The following is a 12,089-nucleotide window of genomic DNA, read 5'->3' on the forward strand; positions in this document are numbered from 1 at the left end:
GGGACAGAGGACTTCGTTGTCTACTGCGATGCGTCTAATCAAGGTTTAGGTTGTGTGCTTATGCAAAGAGGAAAGGTGATTGCCTATGCCTCAAGACAGCTGAAAACACACGAGGTCAACTATACCAGACACGACTTGGAACTAGGAGCAGTACTCTTCGCATTGAAGATTTGGAGACATTATCTCTACGGAACCAAGTGCACAATCTTCACTGATCACAAGAGCCTGCAGCACATCTTTAATCAGAAAGACTTAAACATGAGGCAACGGCGATGGGTAGAATTACTCAGTGACTATGAGTGTGAAATCCGTTACCACTCCGGCAAGGCCAATGTGGTAGCAAATGCCCTTAGCTGAAAGGATAGTACAAGCCACAAAGTGAAGAACCAGACGATGACCATCCATTCCAACTTACCTATGCAGATCCGAGAAGCCCAGTTAACAGCCCTTAAACCCGAGAACGTGTCAGATGAAACCTTGAGAGGGATGGAGAAGAAACTTGAGATCAGAGGTGATGGAGTTCACTGTTTCATGCATCGGATCTGGATTCCCAAATCCGGTGGATTCAGGGAAATAGTCATGGAGGAAGCACACAAAACCAAATACTCTATTCACCCGGGTTCGGACAAGATGTACCTGGGTCTCAAGAGGCAATACTAGTGGCCGAACATGAAAGCCGAGATAGCTACATTTGTGGGCAAGTGTCTGACTTGCGCCAAAGTCAAGGTCGAACATCAGAAACCTTCAGGTCTGCTCCAACAACCCGAGATTCCCGAGTGGAAATGGGAAATGATTACCATGGACTTCATCACCAAACTACCCAAGTGTTCTAGTGGGTACGAAACCATTTGGGTAATTGTCGACCGTTTGACAAAATCCGCTCACTTCATCCCGATCAAAGAATCATACAAGATGGAGAGACTCGCGCAAATCTACATCCAGGAGGTAGTACGTCTTCACGGTATACCTATATCCATTATCTCTGATCGAGATAGTAGGTTTACCTCTAGATTCTGGCAATCTCTTCAGAAAGCCCTTGGAACCAAACTAGATATGAGCACGGCATATCATCCTCAGACCGATGGACAGAGTGAGAGAACAATCCAAACCCTAGAGGACATGCTTCGGGCATGTGTCATTGACTTTGGAAAGTCGTGGGATACACACCTATCCTTGATCGAATTCTCATACAACAACAGTTACCACACCAGCATTAGGGCTGCTCCGTTCGAAGCCCTATACGGTCGTAAGTGCAGATCCCCTCTGTGCTGGGCCGAGGTGGGGGATACACAGTTAGCAAGGAGTCGAATCCCCGACAGTGCTCTCACTGGTCCTGAAATCATCCGTGAAACCACCGAAAAGATCATTCAAATCCGTAACCGACTGAAAGCCTCACGCGATCGTCAAAAGAGTTACGCTGATAATCGTCGGAAACCACTAGAATTCCAGGTTGGAGACCGTGTCCTGTTGAAAGTCTCGACCTGGAAAGGCACTGTACGCTTTGGCATGCGTGGGAAACTTAATCCGAGGTATATTAGACCCTTTGAAATCCTCTCCAGGATTGGTCCAGTTGCCTATAAACTTCGTTTACCTCATGAACTCAGTAACATTCATCCTGTCTTCCATGTTTCAAACCTCAAAAAGTGCCTATCCGATGAAACCCTAACAATTCCCTTAGACGAGATCGAGATCAACGAAAACCTCAACTTTGTGGAGGAACCGATCGAAATCATGGATCGAGAAGTCAAACGTACAAAACAAAGTCGCATCCCATTAGTGAAGGTTCGCTGGAATGCCAAGTGGGGACCGAAATTCATTTGGGAACGGGAAGACTCAATGAAACAGAAGTATCCACAACTCTTTTCTTATCCATGATTTGTATCTTGTCTTATGTTCTAAACTTGAATTTCGGGACAAAATTCCCTTTAACGGGGGGATAATGTAACAACCCGAAATTTCCGTATCATTTTATCGTAACTCTTTCATAGTACAATTCGCGCAACCGATCGTCGTTCCAATTTCGATTTCCGATCTTCCGTTTAGTTAAGTCATTATCTAGTGCACATTTAAAATGACTTAATGGGTGTCTTAATACAATTAGAAATCATTTTAACACCCAAACTTAGTGATCGGAATATTTCTAGAAATTACTGTATCGGGTTACGGTAACTCAATCGGGTACGACCAAAAGCCTCGTCTAACACCGGTATCGGGTAGAATTCCACCGTGTCCAAAACTTAAACGCTATATAAACGTGTTTAAGACTTCATTTGAAGCCTTTGGCCAATTTCTCACTAAACTCTTACAACCTCTCTCCTCAAGCTAGAATTAAGGTCCAAATCACAAGTTTAAGGCTTCAAATCTTTAAGGTAACCTCCCTAACATGTTATTCAACACCTTTAGCCTTCAATTTGATGAATTAATTGAGTTTTAGGTCCAAGAACATGAGTTTACGGCCAAGGAACAAGCTTGGGCCGTAAACTCTATTTAATGGGGTTTTAGGCCCTTAAACTCCTTCCTAAACTCAATTGGACTTTAGATATGGCTATGGGACTTCAAGATATGGACTTAGAACATTTAAAACTATGATTTTGAGCCATTTAAAGGAGTTTACGGCCAAGGCATAAGCTTAGGCCGTAAACTCAAGTAAAAGGGGTTTTTCATGCCATAAAACCCTTCCAATACCTAGTTGGGACTTAGATATGAACCTTGGACTTGCTAATCTAGGCTTGGAACACTTAAAACTTGATTTTTGTGTAATAAAGAAGAGTTTACGGCCAAGACACACTCTTGGGCCGTAAACTCCTCTAAAAGGGCGATTTAAGGCCTTAAAACATGTTCAAATGCTTCCAAACTCAACCAAAGGCTTTGTGGTAAAATCTAGATGCATCTAAAAATGGTTTAAAGGGTTGAAACACATCAAAAGTATGATTTATGGGAGTTTATGACCTAGGAACATATCCTTGGCCGTAAACTCATAAAACAATGTTAAAGATGCATCAAACACACCCAACTGGTTTGTATAAATTTCTAGAATCACATGTGATTGTTTTAAGCACCAAAAACTATCTTATTCTATGGTAAAGGAGAGTTTACAGCCTTAGAACATTCCTCTAGGCCGTAAACTCCAATGAATGTCTTAATAAATGTTCTAAATTCATAACAATGCTTAGAAAATTAGTTTGAATCACATGTGATTGCCCTAAATGACTCAAATCAATTTTTCTTAGCCTTGGTGAGTTTACGGCCGTAAACTCTATGAGTGTGGCCGTAAACTCATGTTGTAAGTGTTTCAAATCCATTCCAAGTGTTCCAAGGTGTTTAGATAATCATTTCTAGAAATCCCTAAGTCCATTTGAGCCCTTAAAACACTAAAACCTCACCCACATGAGTTTACGGCCGTAAACTCATGTATGTGGGTGTTCCAATGTTGTAAACTCTTTAAAATGTTTACTTATGGGGAGTAAACTCAAGTCCCAAGTCCCTAGTGTCATTACAAATCCGAAGATGTCACCCGGGTCACTCCAAACGCTCGTTTTGAGGTGTTTAACCTCATTGGAGTGTAATGTTACATATGATTAGTGAATGTATCTCTAATTATATGTATATGAACATTATATCATTTTACATAGGGTCATCGCGAGTAATCAAACCCCGAACTGACGTATAGCATTCAAAACCGACACGTTTCCGAGTCCGGTGAGTTCATACCCCTACCCTTTTTCACTGTTTTCACTGTTTTCAGGGGGGGAACACAAGCAAAGTATACGGGAATTCTTGTACTCAAAATATGTGTTTCATATTCTTATGCTTTTATAACTGATAACTACAACTGATAACAGATCGAACATACAGATCACGTAACATATATTTGTGAAATAAGTCTTTAAACTAGTATGTTTTACATGTATTTCACAAATGGTTTTCCACATTTTATCAGTTAAAAGCATGACATTAAAACATTTGAATATAACACCTGTACATTGTTTTGTCCTCGGTAACACTCTCCACACTTATACGAGTGGAGGACTTTCATATTATTACTAGTAAATTTGTTATTCCGGTATGATTGGAGACACGTCCTCGGAGAACACTCCACCTAGATTACGCGAGTGGAGGACTACACCCATAACCAGAAACTCTGGTATTTAGAGAGCGTGACTTGAGTGTATAGATCTATACGGGCCTGACTACCCCACACCCGGCTGCTAGCTACAGCCGAACCGAAATGGTTCAAGGGTGACGAAAGTCATAAGTATGTGGACGACTTATTGCCACATGTGGACTACTTATTGCCACAGGTTTCAGTCTATTGTATGGTTATGGAACTCGTAATTAGGATAACAGGGATTTACTTACAGTAATAATGGATTACTTTATACATCGTTTACATCGTTTACATCTTTTACATCTTTTACTTAATGTAACTAACATTCAGGAAGGTACGGGACCTTCCTGGGGAAAACATGGAACCTAATCACGATTACATCTTTTACATCTTTCACATCGTTTACATAAGATACATACAAGAAGGAAAGCATGGGGCTTTCCTGGGTAACACTTACATAACTAGAAAGAGTCACATAATGGATAACATTACATCTTTTACAATTTGTAACATACAATAAGGAAAGTATGGGACTTTCCTGGTTACACATAATAAGTAAACAGAACAGTTTAACCAGTCAGATAACCAACTGTACATTTTCATATGAGTAAACATGTTTTCAGTGTAAAACCTACTATACTTTACATTTGTGAAACAATAACCAACTTTTAAGAAAATACGGGATTTTCTTGGTGTACATAACATTTTAGAAACAGAAAGGAAACCGAAACATTTTCACAAACAAAAACCGCTTATGAACTCACCAGCCTTATGCTGATTTTCAAACCGCTTGTGTTCTCAGGTCAGCGTTAGAACAGGTACCCGAAGATCCTTTTGCATTAAGACGGTGTACATGAAGACTCGTTACATTTTGTCTATATATACTATGTATCACAACTGTACAAACTTTACTTTTGAAACATCTGTAAAACTGTTATTATGTAATGTAATGCTTGTTTTACTTTACTTACTATGTACATTGGATTTGATACTCAACATGGTAGTCAACCCCGGAAATGTATTCCGCCTTTGGTTTTCGGGGTGTGACACTATTTGCCAAGTTCTCATAATTCAGATTATGAAAAGGGATTCCGTAATCATAATCGAATTCTAGAACGCAAATAATGGACTCATATACAGAATTTCCTTATGTTGAGCCATTCCAACATGAAATTCATATATACTTGATTAAATACGATTAAGACCTCAATCTAAGCTTTTAGAGTTGAGATGAAGTATAATTTCCTCTCCCTTAATTATAGCAAAACAACTCTTTTCCAATTGAAACTTTTGTTTTCTATAATTAACATTGCTAACTTGCAACCTTTAGCATAATGATCATGCTCCCACTAACATGATGATTATTAGCATAACACTTATGCTCCCACTAGGTTTGACATGTAGTCAGAAATTAGCTGACTTTCTTACCAAAGTTCAGATTTCTGATACTAGATTGTTTTGATAAAACTTTATCAAAATCATACACCTCTCTTAGATAGCTCACATGTGTGTCTAAACAATTTTAGAACTATGAAAAAGGATGCCGTAATCATAGTCTCAATTGTTTAGACCTTTGCTACTTCTCACAAGTCCATGTTAGTGTGTCGGTTAACCACACACGCTCCACTAACGACTTTGAGAATGCAAATATCACAATTGCTATCTAGCTAAAATCTATTTAGTGAAAGTGTTTCCTCACCATCATTTTCATGAATCAGAGAGAAACGTTGTGACACTTAGATTTAATGGCGTACGTGTTCTTATCCATGTGAATTGTCAAAACCATAGTCACAAGACAAGGACAATGACAAATCCAAACTCATATGGACTGAACTCAATCTTAATTTCTTGCTATCTGGCAGCTCAAGGGTCTGCCATTTCTTCCAAGTTGTTTTGCAACCAATTGAGAACTCTAAGAACTCATATAAAAAGCCAATTTTAATTAGAATGGACATAGAATATGTCAACATGATAGGTTATAAACCTCAAGTCGTGTGATAGTGAAGAACTTCAGCTTTTATTCTTGATTAGTTCTTGACACTTTCAAGACATTTAAGACTCCCACTGTCCTCTTGACATATAAGGCTCTCTTGTCAAATTTTCAAGAGATAGTGTGAATTCTAATCAAGAAAAACACTTCACACAATTGGCCTTAGTTGGTCTTTGTTTTATTGAAAACATCACAACTTACCGATTTCAAATGTACAAGAGTAGAAAACTTTTACTCTTACTTTTAACATGTGTTTTAAACCTTCTTTGGAACGATGTATAAATCATCTTCTTGATTTAGCCACTTCAACAATTCATAGCTCCTCTTCTTAGCTATCATAATGCACTTAGAGGATGAATTGTGATAAGGTCTCTAAATCATTAAGATGATCATATAACATGATACTAAAGTACTCTCCCATCTTTTCAGATTTGAGAAACTTTTATCCTTCTGCCTAATTTGATTCTTCTTATTCGCTCTGCCATACATTGGAACCGTTTCTGATGTCTTAGAATTAGACTTAAGCTTGTAAGTATAACCATATTTACTGAGCTTTAGTAAATTATGACGAATATTCTTATCGATCTTTTGTGGTGGACTTGACCAATGCACACGAATGTGTGCTCGATCCCTTAGTCCTTCACTTGACCCACATATACATGTGAACAAGGACTAGTCTTAATTTTCGAAAGTTGAAAGTTCTCATTCATCATAGTGTAAAACTTGTATGATTCAAAGTTCCGGTCCACTTGAAACTTTGTTGATGGGAATCTTTCCTTATTTGGTAAATTTAGACACTACCACTAATGAAAGAATCAAATTCACTTTCCAATATTGCTATCAGTGGAATCTTATAAGCAACAACTTTTCACAAATGCCATTGTAAGGATACATAAAATAAATAAAATCAAAACCTTTTTGTTTTATTTAAAACTTTGCGGAAAAACTTATCCTTACAATCCATATGAAAACCTTGTTGTTATGTATTCCTAAGCAATATAAATATCATAACTCTTAAGTAATAGGCCAAAATTCTGATCACCAAACCATGCGATTGAAATCCATCTTCGTGATCAGAGTCAACATGTATCTAATAGAGTTAGACAATGGACTTTACCTGAAGTAGGGCCAAACTTACTGACTTTAACATCCTTAGGTAAATTTGGCAGCTTCGCAACCAATTCCCATTCCTTTGGCAATAGTTATCTATTGAACCTTGATAATGGGACTATCTCAAACTCAGCCTCTCTCTTTACCATTTGGTCAACCGAGTTGACTATGGCCGATCCCTTTCCATTGGAAAGAGAGAGCTTTACTGGATATGCAATGTCATCATTGTCAATGTCCACAAGTTTTAGGGAGTTGATCTTAGCAAATAGATAAGATCATTAAGGGTATTGTCATAGTCTGTTTCATAGGATTCCCAAAAGATCTCACTATGTGACTTAGAAAGTAGTTGAGCCACCAACTTTCTAAAGACTTTGACACCCAACTCTCCTGGCTTGTCAATATGTGACTACATCTCCAAGATGTGATCACACCTAGACCTTTCCTTTCCAATAGAGCTTGAGTGAACTTAAACTTGTTAGGAATTTGTGGGTTAGGGAGAATAATTGGAGGAGGTGAAAGAAGTATGATATCCATGGGACATCATCTTTATTTAGGAAAGATTGTTTCAAGAGATTTGGGAAGATCATAAATGTCTAGACCAGACATCGTTTTGGGAGATATTCAAGATAGTTGATTTAAAGTCCTTAATATGACACCCAATATGAAATATTAAGGCTAGGACCCAATAAACCATTTTATAACTTAGAAGAGGGATGCCGTAATCCATGCTATAAAATATTTGAAGGTAGTTTAATGACGATTCACAAATTTCCACCATGAAAAATGAAATAATTTATTAGGTTTTAATTGTATTTGAAACTCATAGATCTTTGAGATTCATTGAACTGTTCAAAGGAATGTTTCAATCTCGAGTGTGCCCTTCAGGTTTTGTGACTGGGATGCTGAGGATCACAAAACAAGGTGTGAAGTAACTATGCAAATATACTAGGTACCCTTAATATTTACCCTTTAATCGATGTGCCGGTTAACCACACACGCTCCACCGATACTATGATAAATATTAAGTTACCCTTTTCCTACCTTGTTAAGTCTAGGTTAGTGTGCCGGTTAACCACACACACTCCACTAACGACTTAAGCAACATCCAAGGTGTAATTTCATTGGTTAGCACCTTATTCACTTTTTCCTAAGTAACTACGATTGGGTATTTATAAAAGTTTTAGTTACTTAGTATTTATCATTAATAATTTCAATGAAGGGAGAATTATAGTCCTTGCACTACCCGTTCGGCTAATGACCCTCCTGTTCGATTAATGTCTAAGTCCATAACTATAATTGGTAAGACCTGACCCGACCTGGCATGGTCCATTTGGGTTGCATACCATCATGCACTTGGATAGACTATAATGAGAGAAATAAGACACTTATGGTTATTAATATATTATAAGTTCTAGTATATTAATAATAAGAATAATAAGATTATTTAATTAGTGTTGATATAGAATTAATCTAGGATTAATTAAGTGATCAAAAGAAGACTAATTAAATATATGGGTTGATTGTGTAAATCATCCATACTTATATAGTGGGCTAATGCTCCATGGATAATCAAGTTGGGCTAAAACCCATAGGATGGTCCATGGATGCTCCATGGTGTATTTGAACCCATGGATCCAAGGAAATGGAAATCCATGACAATTAAGGATTTACCCTAATTGTAACACTATATAAAGATCTTATTCTTGACAAAATCGGCCACTAGTATTATTCTAGAGAGGGCAAGCTGATTTCATGAAGTGTAGAACTCTCTCAAGTTATTCTAAGTGTCTTGATGATTGTGATTCCATTTGAGGCTTCCACACTATTGGGGCTAGGCACTCAAGCTTCATGAAGACTTTCTACATCAAAGAGGTATGTATTCTATCTTGTTACACTCATTGTTTTGTATGCTAGATTAGGATAATACCTTGGATGTTCTTATTTGCATGTATAATAGAGAAAACATAGATCCAAGGTATTTAGGGTTGCATGTACACTTAGGAGTGTTAGAATGCTCAAAACCCTACAGTGGTATCAGAGCCTAGGCTTGTTTTCTTGTTATACCTGCAAAACTGCTTAAAAAATCGAAAGTGTTGTTGTTTGATCATCAGACTCGGCGAGTCCATCAAGGGACTCGGCGAGTCCATCAAGGGACTCGGCGAGTCCATGCCTAAAAATTGATCAAAACGATCCAACTCGCCGAGTTGGTTCATGCACTCGACGAGTTGGACCCCCAGACAGCATATTTTCGAGGTTTTTGGCTAGAAATGGACTAGGAACATTACCCTAAGTTGTTTTTGAACTTATAAACTTGTTTTTAATGTGGTAATGTTCATGCTAATCCATTTTCAAAGATAATTGTCAATAGATTCATGTTTTGTATTAGTTTAAGGTTTAGACTAATTACATGAAAAAGTTTGATTTGAATTATCTTGTTCTTATGAGTTGCTTAGATTAATAGAAAAGTTAATTGAAATAGTTGCTTTCAATCCATTTTAATCTAACAGTTGAGTATAAAATGTGTTTGTGTAACTTGTCCTCAAGTTACATGAAGAGTCACATTAAAGACTCATAAAACTCATAAAAGTTGATAATGGTTACAAAATGAAGAGTCTTGTGTCATTGAATTTTTTTTTATGACTCCATAACTTGTCCTCAAGTTATGGAAGTTCAAGAGTCACTTCATGAAAGAGTAAAAGTGTAACCTTAATAATTCCATAAGTTATAAAAATAACGAAAAGTTAGCTCTTTTATTAGTTTAAAGTCTTCCATAAGTTATGGAACTTGAAGAGTTTTTTGGATTAAAACTACTTTAAACACATAAGTTATGGAATTAATTAGTTTTGAATAGTTTCAAAACATGCCCTCAAGTTTTGGAATTTGAAAAGTTTTCATTTATGAATACTTTAATTCCAAGTTAGCCCTTAGAATTCTAAAGAATTAAAATTTAACACTTATATTATTTATAACATTAATGGTTAATTATTATATATATATATATATATATATATATATATATATATATATATATATATATATATATATGTATAAGAACAAGTCGTTTTACCGTTAGTAGGCCTCATTCACAAAACCGGTCTATTAGGTGGGTATAAGGTTGTTGCCTATAAAATGGCGACTTAATGGGTGTATACTCTCACCCACCGCTTGCTTGACTGGTGGAGGGTCGTTAGCCAAACGGGTAGGACAATGACTTTAAATTCTCCCTTAATTAAAAGTATTAATGATAAATACTAAGTAACTAAAATTTTAATAATTCCCAATCTTAGTTACTTTACGAAAAATGTGAATTTGGTGCTAGCCCATGGAATTCACACTTTGTACCTTACCAAGTCGTTGGTGGAGCGTGTGTGGTTAACCGGCACACTAACTTTGACTAGTAAGGACCACGAAGGGTGACTTAATGTTTGTCATAGATCAATGGAGCGTGTGTGGTTAACCGGCACATTGATTAGGTGATAATATTAAGGGTACCAAGTGAATTGGTATAGTTATTCACACCTTGTTTTGTGATCCTCGGCATCCCAGTCATAAAATTTGAGAGGGCACACTCGAGATTGAAACATGCCATTGAAAAGTTCAATGAATCTCAAAAGATCTCGGAATTTCAAATCCAATTAAAACCTAATAAATAATTTCGTTTTTCATGGTGGAAATTGGTGAATCGTCATTCGCCTACCTTCAAATATTTTATGGCTTGGATTACGGCATCCCTCTTCCAAGTTATAAAATATTGTGTTGGGTCCTAGCCTTAATATTTCATATTGGGTGTTATATTAAGGACTTTAAATCAACTATCTTGAATATCTCCCAAAACATGTCTGGTTTAGACATTTATGATCTTCCCAAATCTCTTGAAGATGATGTTCCTCAACATCATGCTTCACTTCCTCTATCTCCTCCAATTATTCTCCCTCACCCACAAGTTCTTGAAAAGTTTAAAGTCACTCGATCCCCATTGGAAAAGTAAAGGTCTAGGTGTGGTCACATCTTGGAGATGTAGTCACATATTGACAAGCCGGGAGAGTTGGGTGTCAAAGTCTTCAGAAAGTTGGTGGTTCAACTACTTTCTTAGTAACATAGCGAGTCTCTTTGGGACTACTATGAGACAGACTATGACACGAGCCTTAATGATCTTATCCATTTGCTTTGTGTTGCGGAATCAGCAATGATTTGGAACACTAGTAAAGCAAATTTTATTAGAAGATTAACTTCCCAAATCTTAAATGGACATTGGCAATGGTAGCTTTGGATATCGAGAAAAGCATTTCTCTTCCCAATGGAAAGGGATCGGCCATAGTCAACTCGGTTGAACAAATGGTAAAGAGAAAAACTAAGTCTGAGATTGTCCCGTGTACCATTATCAAAGGGTTCATATGTTTATATTGCCAAAGAAAGGGGCATTGGCTGCAAAGCTGCCATAATTTACCTAAGGATGTTAAAGTCGATAAGTTTGACTCTACTTCAGGTAAAGTCCACTATCTAACTCTGCTAAGTTTCTATTCTGAGATTCTTGATACATGATGTGACTGGCTCACATGGTGATGTTTTAAGAATCAAAGAAAAGGTAAAGAAACTTAAAGAAAGAATATGCTGAATCTGATCTCGTAGATGGATTTCTATCGCGTAGATTGAAGATCGGATTCTTGAGCCACTTCTTAGGAGTTATAATATATTGCTTGTGAATAGATAACAACAAGGTTTTCATGTGGATTGTAAGGATAAGTTTTTCCGCAAACTTTTAAAATGAAAGAAAAAAAGGGTTTTTAATTTTATTTATTTAAAAAAAATATCCTTACAATGGCATCTGTGGAAAATTGTTGCTTATATGTTTCCAGTAATAGTAATATTGGAAAGTGGATT

Source organism: Lactuca saligna, chromosome 1 (genome assembly GCF_052625555.1).
Source record: "Lactuca saligna cultivar CGN05327 chromosome 1, ASM5262555v1, whole genome shotgun sequence".
Lineage (NCBI taxonomy): Eukaryota > Viridiplantae > Streptophyta > Magnoliopsida > Asterales > Asteraceae > Lactuca > Lactuca saligna.